The following is a 14805-nucleotide window of genomic DNA, read 5'->3' on the forward strand; positions in this document are numbered from 1 at the left end:
AGCTAACATTTTGAGGTGGAGTTGTTCAGGGGTTTTGTCGAACTTTGCCGCAGCAGGAAGGCTTTTTTGTCCATAACCTACTTGTGGTTCATTGACCTATCATCCAATAGTGTGAATTGGTGGAGATTTTGGGAAATGTCTGCATGGACTGCTCTATTAACCTGTAATAAATCTTCTGCTGAAAGTGTTGTTGCAAGCCTCAACAGGCAATTTTTTTTTGGCATTATTTAATTTATAAGTCTCAGCTGGTCATTTTGTATTGAGCAAAAACTGGCTGCTTCTTCTACCATCCAAAGGGGTAGAGGCTTTGAGTCTAAGCTGGCGTCTTCTTCAACCATACAGAGTAGAGGCTGGCATCTTCTTCAACCATACAGCAGGGTAGAGGCTTTCACTGGACATGGACAAGTGACATTCAAGAATTTTATAGAAAAATTGTCAAATCATTGTTGAAAATCTAAACAGGATATCTAAGCAAGTACATTTGCCCACATCAAATATAAGGCCAAATCAATATTTATTTTAACAACAAAGATGGCTCTCATAGTTTGCTGAAGGTACTGAAAATAGAATGCTGTCACAAATAAGAAGATTTCTAAGAAGGTTTCAAATGGAGTACATTTCAAAATTGCACCACAATTGTATACAGTAGAGTTCAATGAAGCGCATTCAAATGGATACCCACAATGTTGAAGATCATTAAAAAACGAATCCGTTGAATCATTTGCTTGTTTTCCAAGATCGTGTTAAACTTTTTTATAGTAAGTGCATTTGATTAATTTAGAAGAGGGAAACCTCCAAAGGAGAAAAACCCACAACAAGAAGTCGATACATAAGAGTGAACACCAATGTGTTCCAAGTATGCAAAGGCTTTAAAAGCAAACACAAGAAAGCTGATAAAGATCAAGTGATAAATCCCCGGCAGCGAGGGCAAAGCGCAAGGATTGCCGAAGCGACATCTTGAAGTAGGGGAAAGGGTCCAAATCAATGCAGTCAAATATGCGGGTGTTGCGTTGACGCCAAATACTCCAGAAGGTCCAATATCTAACCCATGTGAAGAAGAATGCAAAAGGCTTTAATGCTGGTGACATGAATCCAAAAAGCCATAATTTCTTCTGAAACACCGTTGCGGGAAAATGGAGACACATGAGTGTAAAAACCCAAGCAATAAAGACTCTAGTACAATGACGCAACGAACATAGCGTGAGGAGCTGCTCCGACGCGCACGCTAAAAAGAACCAACTGGCAGCACACCCATCAAGCAATGCCACAAAAATAGACGTTCCTTAAGAGGCAAGTGGCTCTTCCAAATGGCAGGATGGGCTTTTTGCCACCACTGAGTGGAACGTTGTATGATCATAGAGCATTGCAGTGGTCCGCAAGCCAGGGATCGGGCAACAAATGTTGTTGTCACGTGACACATCCAACCCTATGTGTCCGTGGACAAGCTACAGCATAACAGGATTCAATCAGTCCAGTCGAGTCCAGATTAGCAGTGATCTGGCACTTTTGTGAGTCTATTCGTAGACCGTGCATGCCCAGTCACTTAGCAATAGATGCATATCCTCCGGTTGCACACAGCAAGATCATCAGTATTCCCTTCAGAATCCGTCAGAATCAGTCAGGGGAATTTTCTAGTGCATTTAGCCATTTTCCCTATTTTTTGTTATTTTCACTTATTATTTCTAAGTGACTTTCCAACAAAAGTAGGTAGGGCAATTGTGCTAAGTTAATATATAAGCAAACCCAAGTTAGCACTTTCTGGCAGAAGAGGTAGCAGGAGCACATGCTCAACAGGCACCTTCTCAGCAGAACCCCCAACAGCACTTGGCGTTTTTGGTTTCCCCCATCCTCGCCACACATATCAGCCCAACGTTTTCCCTTAGTCACCGCCAACAACCCCAGATCCCCAGCGTTTTGCATCCCTTGCATCATCGCCATTAGCAGGCAGCCCTAGCGTTTTCTGATTTTCAGCCAAGCTTCACCATCTACCAACGTTTTTACTAATGCTCAGCCATGCATCAGCGTATTTGAATTTCAGCCCCAAACTGCAGCAGATACACAACGTTTTCAGCAAGCCTCAGCAGCAACAGATTCATCCCTAGTTGGATGCAGAAGAACCTCCATTTTCAGCCATAAAAACGCAGCCAAAACAGTCATTTTCAGCCACCCAAAACAGCCCAAATATTTGCAGATTTTCAGCAGATAGAAGACCACAGATTTCAGCCATCAAGTCGTCGTCGTCGTCTGCATAGCCCCAAGTTGCATCAGTCCATTGCATACACATTGTACCACTTTGTGCAATCAATAAGTAGACCACTCTCGCCGACGAGAGTGGGGCCTTCGGAGGAGGGTTTTACAACGTCTCTGGTGTCATATCTCTCTTCTCTCTCTATCTCTCAGTCTCATACACTTACACGCACAATGTCCATTCACTTTGCTTGTAAGAACGGAAGGCTCTCCCTTCCATAAGAACTAAAAGGAAACCTTGAGCACAGTTCGGAGCACTCATCTTGAGCAAAGCGTATTTGAATTTCAGCCCCAAACTGCAGCAGATACACAGCGTTTTCAGCAAGCCTCAGCAGCAACAGATTCATCCCTAGTTGGATGCAGAAGAACCTCCATTTTCAGCCATAAAAACGCAGCCAAAACAGTCATTTTCAGCCACCCAAAACAGCCCAAATATTTGCAGATTTTCAGCAGATAGAAGACCACAGATTTCAGCCATCAAGTCGTCGTCGTCGTCGTCGGCATAGCCCCAAGTTGCATCAGTCCATTGCATACACATTGTACCACTTTGTGCAATCAATAAGTAGACCACTCTCGCCGACGAGAGTGGGGCCTTCGGAGGAGGGTTTTACAACGTCTCTGGTGTCATATCTCTCTTCTCTCTCTATCTCTCAGTCTCATACACTTACACGCACAATGTCCATTCACTTTGCTTGTAAGAACGGAAGGCTCTCCCTTCCATAAGAACTAAAAGGAAACCTTGAGCACAGTTCGGAGCACTCATCTTGAGCAAAGCGCAAACAATCATTCCGCTGCACCTAACAGTTGTAAACTTGGTGAGCAAAAACTGTAGATGTTGAATAGTTGTAGTCGCCAGTCCATGATATAACATCCATCAGCCAAAGGTGGAATGGGGAGAAGGTCAACCAAGTTACCAACATGAGGTGCAAATGTCGCCAGAGAGATCGATAATGCATGCCTAAACCAAAACTACGAGCCATCTCGTCAAAACGAACTTTTGAATTCACGAGATCAGTAACCATACGCAACCCACAACGAGAAAGAAAGTGAGCCTGGCGTGGAAAGTTGTCCACCAAAGTCAACGGGAATGCTCGGCTCCAATGAATGCTTTCCAACCTCAAAGACTTACCTTAAAGCTCTGTGCGACCAGCCCATGTCAAATGTGAGGTGACCTTTTTCCAATCTGATATCAAAGAAGAGATGAAAGGACAGTCAGTAATATGTCCATCCAATTTCCCAGACTCCCAAAGAGATGAATGTCAGTGGCCAAATGAGGAGGTAACCACATGCTCACATAAGAAAGCAACCATCACTGTCCATGGTTGTCGCTACTCAACAAGCGTGGGCAAAAGCGATGCTTTTCGAGCCAGAGCATGTCAGCACAAATCCAAGATGTTAAGGCCGCCAAAGCACTTTGGACAGCAAATCTTGCCCATGGACATCAAGCGCAAACCACATTTGTGTCACGTGCGCACTTCACTTGTGTCATGTGGACACGCTTCTGCAATAGTCTAGCATCAATTGCACTCCTTGCATACCCTCTCTTGCACAGTCAGTTAGCATAAGCATTTTCCAGAGCATAGAACCCTTCTTCCAAAATACACATTTTCCACTTATTTATTAATAAGTTACTTTTGTTAGAAAAGTAGGTAGAGCAAATTGCTAAGGACCTATAAATGAAGCCCCTTAGGCACCAGTAGAAGGCAGATCACCTGGGAGCCACTAGGAGCACAAGATATACCAGCTTCAGTCCAATGTTTTCTCACAAGAATCAATCCATGAAAGCCAACATTTTCAGATTAGACCAGCTAGTGTTTCAAGATCAGACCACTATTTTGCAGTTTTGAGCCAGATCAGCCTGGCGTTTTTGCATTGCAGAACCGCACCCTCATCAGTAGTTGATCAGCCCGTCACGGTGCGACAGTAGCAGAATCCCTAGCGTTTTCAGTTTCAGCCTTCACACTCTCATCATTGACACCATCGTCATAGTCCCATCGTCGTCATCGTCAGCGTCATAAGACAGTACCGCATTTTCATCCCTTACATCAGCACCAACTCTCCAGCCTTACAGATCAGCCAGTGTTTTCAGTTTTCAGCCTTAGAACAGCAATCGTCGTCGATATCGTCGTCATCGTCGTCGGTCGGCACAGTACCCGATCGCAGCAGATTCCTAACGATCTCAATTTTCAACCCTAGCGTTTCAGATTTCAGCCCTAGCCTCGCGTTGTCGTCGTCGTCACGGTGACATCGTTGTGTCCGTGACAATCGATGTCGTCATCAACATCGTCGTCGTCGACATAGACCAGCAATACCCGTCGTCGACATCATGATGGTCTTCAACATAGACCAACAATGCCTGTCGCAGACCTCCCCGTCTTTGACATAGACCAACGGTATCCGTCGTCGACATCCCCACCTTCAACATAGACCAGCAGTACCCGTCGTCGACATAGACCATCAGCACCTCGTCATCGACATCATCGTCTTCAACATAGAACCTCAATACCCCTTCAGTACCTTAGTACCCAAGTACCCAGCAGCAGTAGCATCAGTATCCTTAGCATCAGCATCCAGCATCCAGCATCCAGCCATTGTAGTAGCATTTATGCAAGAATAAAGAAAGAACTTGCTCTGGCAACAGATGAAACCAGCCTGTTCAATCCAAAAAGGGCGGTAGACTTTACTTTAAACCTTGATTTAGCTTTCTCCCATTATTAGTCGTCTATTTTACCTGTACTTTCAAGACACAACAAAGGGGAGAGGGATACAGGCTGCTAGATTGCACCTGTATGAGTAGACCGACACCAGATTGGCCCCTAACTTAGGCGTCCCTTTCGGTATTTCTTTATTGTTCAAAAGAGGGAATAAACGCTGTGGATCCCTACAAGCTGCCCCACACACACTTGGCTGAATTTCAACTGTTCCGGCCCGATTTCCGCAGCATAACTGTACTAGGACCCTTCACAGTCAGTATTCCCACGCATTGACTGACCTTCCCGACGCATACGGGCACTTTACAAAACCTGGCGAGAATCTGCAGCACGCTGAATTCTCTGTTTTCAGCCCCGAAAATGCGCCAGATCACCTGTACAGCGGTCCCCTTGCGTCCCTAAACCTCCTCAGGGTATGAGGGTCCGTTTAGGGCCAAAACCCTAAACCTGCAAAAATACACAGCAGGCTGTAATTTACTGTTTCGGGCTCCATTTCGCGTGCCGGTCGCATCCGTAGCAAGTCCTCGAGCTCCCGCACCTGTAGGGCTACTTGCCCTTTGAATTGGACGAGATTTCTGGCGTGAAACCTCTCCGAATTCACTTGTACCTGCGGGGGATTAGCCGCTAGCTAATCCAGTACCTGTGCAAGAGGCTCTTGCCTCGGCAATCGCGCATGAACCCACACAACTGTACATTGGTCAAATGAAAAGCCCACTAGTGGGGCATAACATACTGCCAAAGGGGAAAGAGAGGGCAGTGCGTAGCGTGCAGGGCATCACTCCTGGCACCGCACTGTGCATAAGAGGGAAAGCAAGCACTCCATAGCTCTTAACCTGTGACAAAACTGAAAATGAGGCTCTCCCCCTCCTAAATTCAGCGCCAACTCTTGTTGCATGAGGCAAGTGCACCAGAAGGTGCCACTTGGCACATTTACAAGCATTTTCCCGTTTCCGGGTTGCCGCCTAAAAATCTCCCAACCGGCTGCGCAGTTGACTTCACGGCAGAGTAAGAAAATGTTCCCTTTGTCATTCCGAAGGTAATGACGTCAACACATTTTCAGGTCCCAAAATAGCAAGTCCCTAAATTTTAGGAGATGCTGCCATTGTATCTTTCTAGGTCATCCGACCCTCTTTGTACACTGCGGCCACATCCAGAACTAAAATGTAGCCTCTGTAGCAAAGGATTCCACTTTGGCTAGTCAATGACCCCACTTTGGCTAACCATAGTCTTTGTCCAACCTTAGTGCTCTCTTGCCCTCAGGCCTGGACTCCCTCTGGACAGTTCCACAGTAGCTATGCAATGCACGGCAGTTAGATTTCCCGAGGGGTGTTTCCAAAAAGTGAAAGTAAATAGATAATAAGAAAGAAATCAACAAAAAGGATAGATAGTAGTCACACGCTGGTGACATACCTCCCTCTTGAAATCTCAAACGTCCTCGTTTGCATCTATGTCGTTCATGCTCCTAGTCAACACTGATGTATTCAACACCTGTCGACACATGTACGACACATACATGCTCATTGTCAACCCTGATGTATTCAACACCTCGTCGACTCATGTATTGCCTGCGTGTGAACCCTGTCCCAATGACATAGTGGTAGCTTCACACTCTGCCATTGCTTTGAGTCACTAACTTTCCAATGACAAAATGGTAGTTGCACATTTTGCCACTGTCTTATAGTACACGTTGGATCCCGTAACACTTTCCAGCATATCCAAACCGACAGTTTAAGAATGCAGTTACACATGTAATCTTTAATAGAAGCAATTACTGTATCCGTGACAAACTGACAAGAAATACTCACTTCTATAGCACTAACCAAACTTTTGGACATTCCATAAGAGCAATTGCCAAACTGACAATCTGTACAGCTCTAACATTCATGTAGCAGATATTTCATTTGAGCTCACTTTAAATACCATGTACATCATTTCTTTCAAAAGCCATTGTCACACTGACAATCCATGTAGCTTTGAAACTCAAGGGGTCAAGGTAGGTTGCAAATCGAAGGCTTCCAGGTAAAGTGATAACATAGTTGGTGACTCTGCAAGTTCACCTTCTTCCATCCACTTACCATCCATTGGTGGATAGTTTCTGAACTTTACCAAGTAACGCCTAGCAACCTTGCCTTTCACTTTCCTTTCTTTGTGTGCCAAAATCTGTTCGGGGACCAAGATCTCGTCAAGTTCCTCGACTTCCGGCTGATCTTCAGCTGGCATATCTTCTGGCACATCACCCACATAGGCTCTGAGAAGACTCACATGAAACGCATTGTGAATCTTCCAACTGTCAGGCAATTTCAGCCTATATGCAACATCACTGATTATGTCGCATACTAGAAAAGGCCCATAGTAACGGATGCTGAGCTTTGGAAACAGTCTTTCCTTGCCCTTCATCTTCTTTAACCTTGCCTTTTCAAAGCGTAAAAGCACCCAATCACCAAGTGAATATACCACTTCACGACGGTGACGATCAGCTGCTTTCTTTTGCTTTGCCTGAGTCCTTTCTAAGGCCACTTTGACCTTCTTGTACATTTCATCCATGTCCTGAACATACTTATCTGCTTCAAATATCTTGTCCTTTGTATGCAGTATGGGAGGAACTTTCTTGCCACCTTCAACTATCTCAAAGGGTGCCTTGCCAGTTGATGAATGCACTGTATTATTGTATGCATACTCCACCAATGGCAAATACTGCTCCCACTTTCCTTTATGCTCTGACACATAGCACTTCAGCAGATCTAGGACAGTAGAATTTGCCTCTTCTGACTGCCCATCTGTTTGAGGATGAAATGACGAAGAGAATTTGAGCGTGGTGCCCATATTCTCAAACAAGCCTCTCCATAACAGACTTGTCATGCGTGGATCACGGCCGCTAACAATCGACTGTGGCATGCCATGCTACTTGAAAATATTGCTCATAAACAAGCGTGCCATCTGATCTGGCTTTATCTTCTTCCTGACACGAATAAAATGAGCCTGTTTGCTGAATCTGCAAATAATGGTCCAAATACCATCGTTTCCTGTCTGCGTTCTCGGAGGATCAAAGATAAAATCCATAGCAATACTTTCCCATGGTTTATCTGGAATAGGTAGTGGTTGCAATAACCCTGGTGCCTTTTGCCTGTCAAACTTGACCTTTGGGCATATTAGGCATTCTCGCACAAAGGCATCCACATCTCTTCTCAATGTAGGCGGCTAATCCTACATTGGCTAGCGGCTAATCCCCCACAGGTACAGGTGATTCGGAGAGGTTTCACCCTCGAAATCTCGTCCGATTCAAAGGGCAAGTAGCCCTATAGGTGCGGGAGCTCGAGGACTTGCTACGGATGCGACCGGCACGCGAAACGGAGCCAGAAACAGTAAATTACTACCTACTGTGTATTTTTGCAGGTTTAGGGTTTTGGCCCTAAACGGACCCTAATACCCCTAGGAGGTTCGGGGACGCAAGGGGACCGCTGTACAGGCGATCTGGCGCATTTTCGAGGCTGAAAACAGAGAATTCAGCGTGCTGCAGATTCTCGCCAGGTCTTGCAAAGTGCCCGTATGCGTCGGAAAAGTCACTCAATGCGTGGGAATACTGATTGTGAAGGGTCCTAGTACAGTTATGCTGCCGAAATCGGGCCGGAACAGTTGAAATTCAGCCAAGTTTGTGCGGGGCAACTTGTAGGGATCCACAGCGTTTATTCCCTCTTTGGAAGAATAAAGAAATACCGAAAGGGGCGCCTAAGTTAGGGACCAATCTGGTGTCGGTCTTCTCATACAGGTGCATTCTAGCATCTGTATCCCATTCCCCTCTCTTGTGTCACTATAGCGCAGGTATAATAGACGACTAATAATGAGTGAAAGCTAAATCAAGGTTTGAAGTACAATCTACCGCCCTTTTTGGATTGAACAGGCCGGTTTCATGGTTCCATCGACGGGATTAAATCACTTTTTCCCATAGAAGTGAGCCTTGGTCAGTTTTGGGCTTGAAGACACAGGGGATTATAGACCAGACACAGGGAATTGCAATTATGGCTGACAGACCAAATGATGTGACTGAAGAGGTTTCCTCTTCACAAGGTCAACAGACACATGAAGTGGGTGAGTCCTCAAGACCACCACAGACAAATGACGATATATTCAGGACCCAATTGGCTACTGCTGTGGCTATGTTCACACAAGTAATGCATAACCCGAGGTTTTTAGCCTTTCTGCAACCTCCTGTTCCGTCTCAGCAAGTTGGGTCACTGGATCATATTCAAAAGCCTGTTAAGGCTCGAGCACAAGTGATTCATACCGCACAGTCAATGGAAACACCTGTACACTTGACGGAGAACATGCAGTCTCCACAACCTGTGCCTAAGGTGCAAGAACAGGTGGCTGAGATGCCAGTGTTTCAAGCTGTACCAGTTCAGCCCGCCACCTTTCAACAGCCTATAGCTGGTTCTAATGGGCAGGGAAGCAACCTACAGGCTATGCAACAGGTCTTCCCACCACCTTCAGTACACCATGGCTATTTTGGAGGTGGATCGGTATTCCAGAGCATGGCTGGTCATGCACTTGGAAATCAGTTTTACACGCCAGGAACAGTGTTCGGGAGTGCTCAAACGATGATGCCTAACCCCATGTATGGTGTCACGGGTATGCTACCAGGGTTTCAGAGCACTCAGGGCCAATTTGGGATGCCACATGCAAATTTTGGTATGGCTGGAATTACAAATCAGCAGCCAAATATGGCATTTCCAGGACAAGTTAATAGCGGCCAAGGAACACAGATGAACCCTAATAGTGTTCCCATGTTTCAGTCACTTCCATATGACAATTTAACGCCGTTGGAGAGGCCAACTCCGTACAAAGAAGGTGGCAAAGGTGTGTCTTTCACGACCTTTACAGGGTTTGATGATAGGAAGAAGGCTCTCTCATTCCTCCAGCAGTTTGACAAGGCCTATGCAAGGGGAAACTTTACAGAGGCTTCAAAGGTCCGCAAGGCAGCCACTTTCTTGACAGAAAATGCGGGACAATGGTGGACAACTTTATTGCTTCAAGGACAAGCTCCGTCCACATGGATTTACTTCAAGCAGATTTTTGCAGCAACATGGTTATTTGGTGACTTTGAAGCAGATGTCATGACAGAATGGCACCAGCTTAATGCTGCTACTTGCAAGAATCTGGATGATTACAATCGGAAGTTTTGGAAAGCTCTACTTCCAGTAACTTCCTATAGGTTTGTGCCATTGACAGAACAGATTGAAAAATACTGTTGTGGCCTACCCAAAGGATTAAGAAAGTATTGTACGAAGACCAAAGTCACTACTTTGACGCAGCTCATCGAGGTGGCAAACACTGGCAATGGTTTGCTCAAGGGAGAAGATTGTGAATTCAATACTGGCGTCAAGGAAGGATCAGCCAAGAAAAATTCAGCGAAGAAGTATGTTTCCAAGGAGGTTCCTAAAGTGACTCAGGAGCCGGCCAACGCAAGGAAAGGCAAAGCTTCGGCTGAATCAGAAAAGGTACCAACGAAGAAATGGAAAAGAAGTTTTCCTCGCAAGTCAGAAGAGCAAAAGAAGGTCCTGAGGACAGAGAACAAATGCTTTATTTGCGAGCAGCCTGGCCACATTGCTTACAACTGTCCTACAAAGAAAAGGCCAGCTGATTCTGTACACCAAGGTTGACAATGAGCATGTCTGTGTCGTACATGTGTCGACAGGTGTTGAATACATCAGTGTTGACTAGGAGCATGTACGACATAGATGCAAACGAGGACGTTTGAGATTTCAAGAGGGGGGTATGTCACAAGCGTGTGACTACTATCTATCCTTTTTGTTGATTTCTTTCTTATTATTTATTTACTTTCACTTTTTGGAAACACCCCTCGGGAAATCTAACTGCCCTGCATTGCATAGCTAGTGTGGAACTGTCGAGAGGGAGTCCAAGCCTGAGGGCAAGAGAGCACTAAGGTTGGACAAGGACTATGGTTAGCCAAGTGGGGTCATTGACTAGCCAAAGTGAAATCCTTTGCTACAGAGGCTACATTTCAGTTCTGGATGTGGCCGCAGTGTACATAGAGGGTCGGATGACCTAGAAAGATACAATGGCAGCATCTCCTAAAATTTAGGGAACTGCTATTTTGGGATCTGAAAATGTGTTGGCGTCATTACCTCCGGAATGACAAGGGGAACATTTTCTTACTCTGCCGTGAAGTCAACTGGGCAACCGGTTGGGAGATTTTTAGGCGGCAACCCCGAAACGGGAAAATGCTTGTAAATGTGCCAAGTGGCACAATTCTGTGCACTTTCCTCATGCAAGAGAAGGGGGCGCTGAATTTGAAGGGGAAAGGGGTTGTTTTTGCAGAATTTGTCACAGGTTAAGAGCTATGGAGTGCTTGCTTTCCCTCTTATGCACAGTGCGGTGCCAAGAGTGATGCCTTGCACGCTACGCACTGCCCTCTCTCCCCTTTGGCAGTATGTTATGCCCCACTAGTGGGCTTTTCATTTGACCAATGTACAGTTGTGTGGATTCATGCGCGATTGCCGAGGCAAGAGCCTCTTGCGCAGGTACTGGATTGGCTAGCGGCTAATCCCCCGCAGGTACAGGTGATTCGGAGAGGTTTCACGCTCGAAATCTCGTCCGATTCAAAGGGCAAGTAGCCCTACAGGTGTGGGAGCTCGAGAACTTGCTACGGATGCGACCGGCATGCGAAACAGAGCCCGAAACAGTAAATTACAGCTTGCTGTGTATTTTTGCAGGTTTAGGGTTTTGGCCCTAAACGGACCCTAATACCCACAGGAGGTTCGGGGACGCAAGGGGACCGCTGTACAGGTGATCTGGCGCATTTTCGGGGCTGAAAACAGAGAATTCAGCGTGCTGCAGATTCTCGCCAGGTCTTGCAAAGTGCCCGTATGCGTCGGGAAAGTCACTCAATGCGTGGGAATACTGACTGTGAAGGGTCCTAGTACAGTTATGCTGCCGAAATCGGGCCGGAACAGTTGAAATTCAGCCAAGTTTGTGCGGGGCAGCTTGTAGGGATCCACAGCGTTTATTCCCTCTTTGGAAGAATAAAGAAATACCGAAAGGGGCGCCTAAGTTAGGGGCCAATCTGGTGTCGGTCTTCTCATATAGGTGCATTCTAGCATATGTATCCCATTCCCCTCTCTTGTGTCACTATAGCGCAGGTATAATAGACGACTAATAATGGGTGAAAGCTAAATCAAGGTTTGAAGTAAAGTCTACCGCCCTTTTTGGATTGAACAAGCCGGTTTCAACATCCGTCCAGTGGCATGATGTAAAATTCTTCAGCATCTACATAGGACTAGATATGTAGGCGCAACTTTCCGATGATGGGTGTCACAACCTCTGTATGGCCAGGACATGCCAAACCTGCTTCTGTTGTATACCCCATCTCTTCAGGTCTGATTCCCAACTTTGAGGCCAATTCTGGGGAAATGAAGTTGGCTTTGGCACCTGGATCAAAGAAGATAAGCACTATTTGATCCCTGACCTTTCCCCATGCTCTGCAAAGCTCACTTGCATCTGAATTTGGCTTGTCGCCCACCATATCTGGCACTAGACTAGCCATGGGCTTCTTTCCTTTCCTGTCCTCCTTGTCTTCAGAATGAGCTGGCCTTTTCTTTGTAGGACAATTGTAAGCAATGTGGCCAAGCTGCTCACAAATAAAGCATTTGTTCTCTGTCCACAGGACCTCCTTTTGCTCTTCAAACTTGCGAGGAAAACGCCTTTTTCATTTCTTCGTTGGTCCCTTTTCTGATTCAGCCGAAGCTTTGCCTTTCCCTGCGTTGGCTGGCTCCTGAGTCACTTTAGGAACCTCATTGGGAACGTACTTCTTGGCTGAATTTTTCTTGCCTGATCCTGCCTTAACGCCAGTGTTAAATTCACAATCTTCTCCCTTGAGCAAACCATTGCCAGTGTTTGCTACCTCGATGAGCTGCGTCAAAGTAGTGACTTTTGTCTTCGTACAGTACTTTCTCAATCCTTTAGGTAGGCCACGACAGTATTTTTCAATCTGTTCTGTCAATGGCACAAACCTATAGGAAGTTACTGGAAGTAGAGCTTTCCAAAACTTCCGATTGTAATCATCCAGATTTCTGCAAGTGGCAGCATTAAGCTGGTGCCATTCTGTCATGACATCTGCTTCAAAGTCATCAGATAACCATGCTGCTGCAAAAATCTGCTTGAAGTAAATCCATGTGGACGGAGCTTGCCCTTGAAGCAATAAAGTTGTCCACCATTGTCCCGCATTCCCTGTCAAGAAAGTGCCTGCCTTGCGGACATTTGAAGCCTCTGTAAAGTTTCCCCCTGCATAGGCCTTGTCAAACTGCTGGAGGACTGAGAGAGCCTTCTTCTTGTCATCAAACCTTGTAAAGCTCGTGAAAGTCACACCTTTGCCACCTTCTTTGTACGGAGTTCGCCTATCCAGCGGCGTCAAATTGTCATATGGAAGTGACTGAAACATGGGAACACTGTTAGGGTTCATTTGTGTTCCCTAACCGCAATTAAGTTGACCTGAAAACGCCATATTTGGCTGCTGATTTGTAATTCCAGCCATACCAAAATTTGCTTGTGGCATCCCAAATTGACCCTGAGTGCTCTGAAACCATGGTAGCATGCCCATGACACCATACGTGGGGTTAGGCATCATCGTTTGAGCACCCCCGAACACTGTTCCTGGCGTGTAAAACTGATTTCCAAGTGCATGACCAACCATGCTCTGGAATACCAATCCACCTCCAAAATAGCCAAGGTGTACTGAAGGTGGTGGGAAGACCTGTTGCATAGCCTGTAGGTTGCTTCCATACCCATTAGAACCAGCTATAGGCTGCTGAAAGGTGGCGGGCTAAACTGGTACAGCTTGAAAGACTGGCATCTCAGCCACCTGGTCTTGCACCTTAGGCACAGGTTGTGGAGACTGCATGTTCTCCGTCTGAATATATCATCATCCGTCTGTGGGTCCTGAAGACTCACCCACTTCATGTGTCTGTTGACCCTGTGAAGAAGTAACCTCTTCAGTCACATCATCTGGTCTGTCAGCCATAATTGCAATTCCCTGTGTCTGGTCTATGATCCCCTGTGTCTTCAAGCCCAATCTGACCAAGGCTCACTTCTATGGGAAAAAGTGATTTAGTCCCGTCGATGGAACCATGAAACCGACATGTTCAATCCAAAAAGGGCGGTAGACTTTACTTTAAACCTTGATTTAGCTTTCTCCCATTATTAGTCGTCTATTTTACCTGTACTTTCAAGACACAACAAAGGGGAGAGGGATACAGGCTGCTAGATTGCACCTGTATGAGTAGACCGACACCAGATTGGCCCCTAACTTAGGCGTCCCTTTCGGTATTTCTTTATTGTTCAAAAGAGGGAATAAACGCTGTGGATCCCTACAAGCTGCCCCACACACACTTGGCTGAATTTCAACTGTTCCGGCCCGATTTCCGCAGCATAACTATACTAGGACCCTTCACAGTCAGTATTCCCACGCATTGACTGACCTTCCCGACGCATACGGGCACTTTACAAAACCTGGCGAGAATCTGCAGCACGCTGAATTCTCTGTTTTCAGCCCCGAAAATGCGCCAGATCACCTGTACAGCGGTCCCCTTGCGTCCCTGAACCTCCTCAGGGTATGAGGGTCCGTTTAGGGCCAAAACCCTAAACCTGCAAAAATACACAGCAGGCTGTAATTTACTGTTTCGGGCTCCATTTCGCGTGCCGGTCGCATCCGTAGCAAGTCCTCGAGCTCCCGCACCTGTAGGGCTACTTGCCCTTTGAATTGGACGAGATTTCTGGCGTGAAACCTCTCCGAATTCACTTGTACCTGCGGGGGATTAGCCGCTAGCTAATCCAG

At 46.2% G+C, this 14805-nt stretch overlaps 1 protein-coding gene and 1 long non-coding RNA gene across 2 annotated transcripts in view; one reads left to right on the plus strand and one right to left on the minus strand.

Annotated features, from left to right (window-relative positions):
- The window catches only part of LOC147454535 (uncharacterized), a 291300-nt gene extending 290914 nt beyond the window's left edge, over positions 1 to 386 (plus strand). Inside the window, exon 57 of the mRNA XM_086516456.1 lies at positions 30 to 386. The gene's annotated coding sequence lies outside the window, so the exon portion shown is untranslated. The remainder of the gene's footprint in view (positions 1 to 29) is intronic.
- The window catches only part of LOC147454537 (uncharacterized), a 38858-nt gene that overhangs the window by 13790 nt on the left and 10263 nt on the right, over positions 1 to 14805 (minus strand). The window lies entirely within an intron of this gene.

Source organism: Adiantum capillus-veneris, chromosome 7, assembly GCF_014529385.1.
Source record: "Adiantum capillus-veneris isolate H3 chromosome 7, ASM1452938v2, whole genome shotgun sequence".
NCBI classification, from domain to species: Eukaryota; Viridiplantae; Streptophyta; class Polypodiopsida; order Polypodiales; family Pteridaceae; genus Adiantum; species Adiantum capillus-veneris.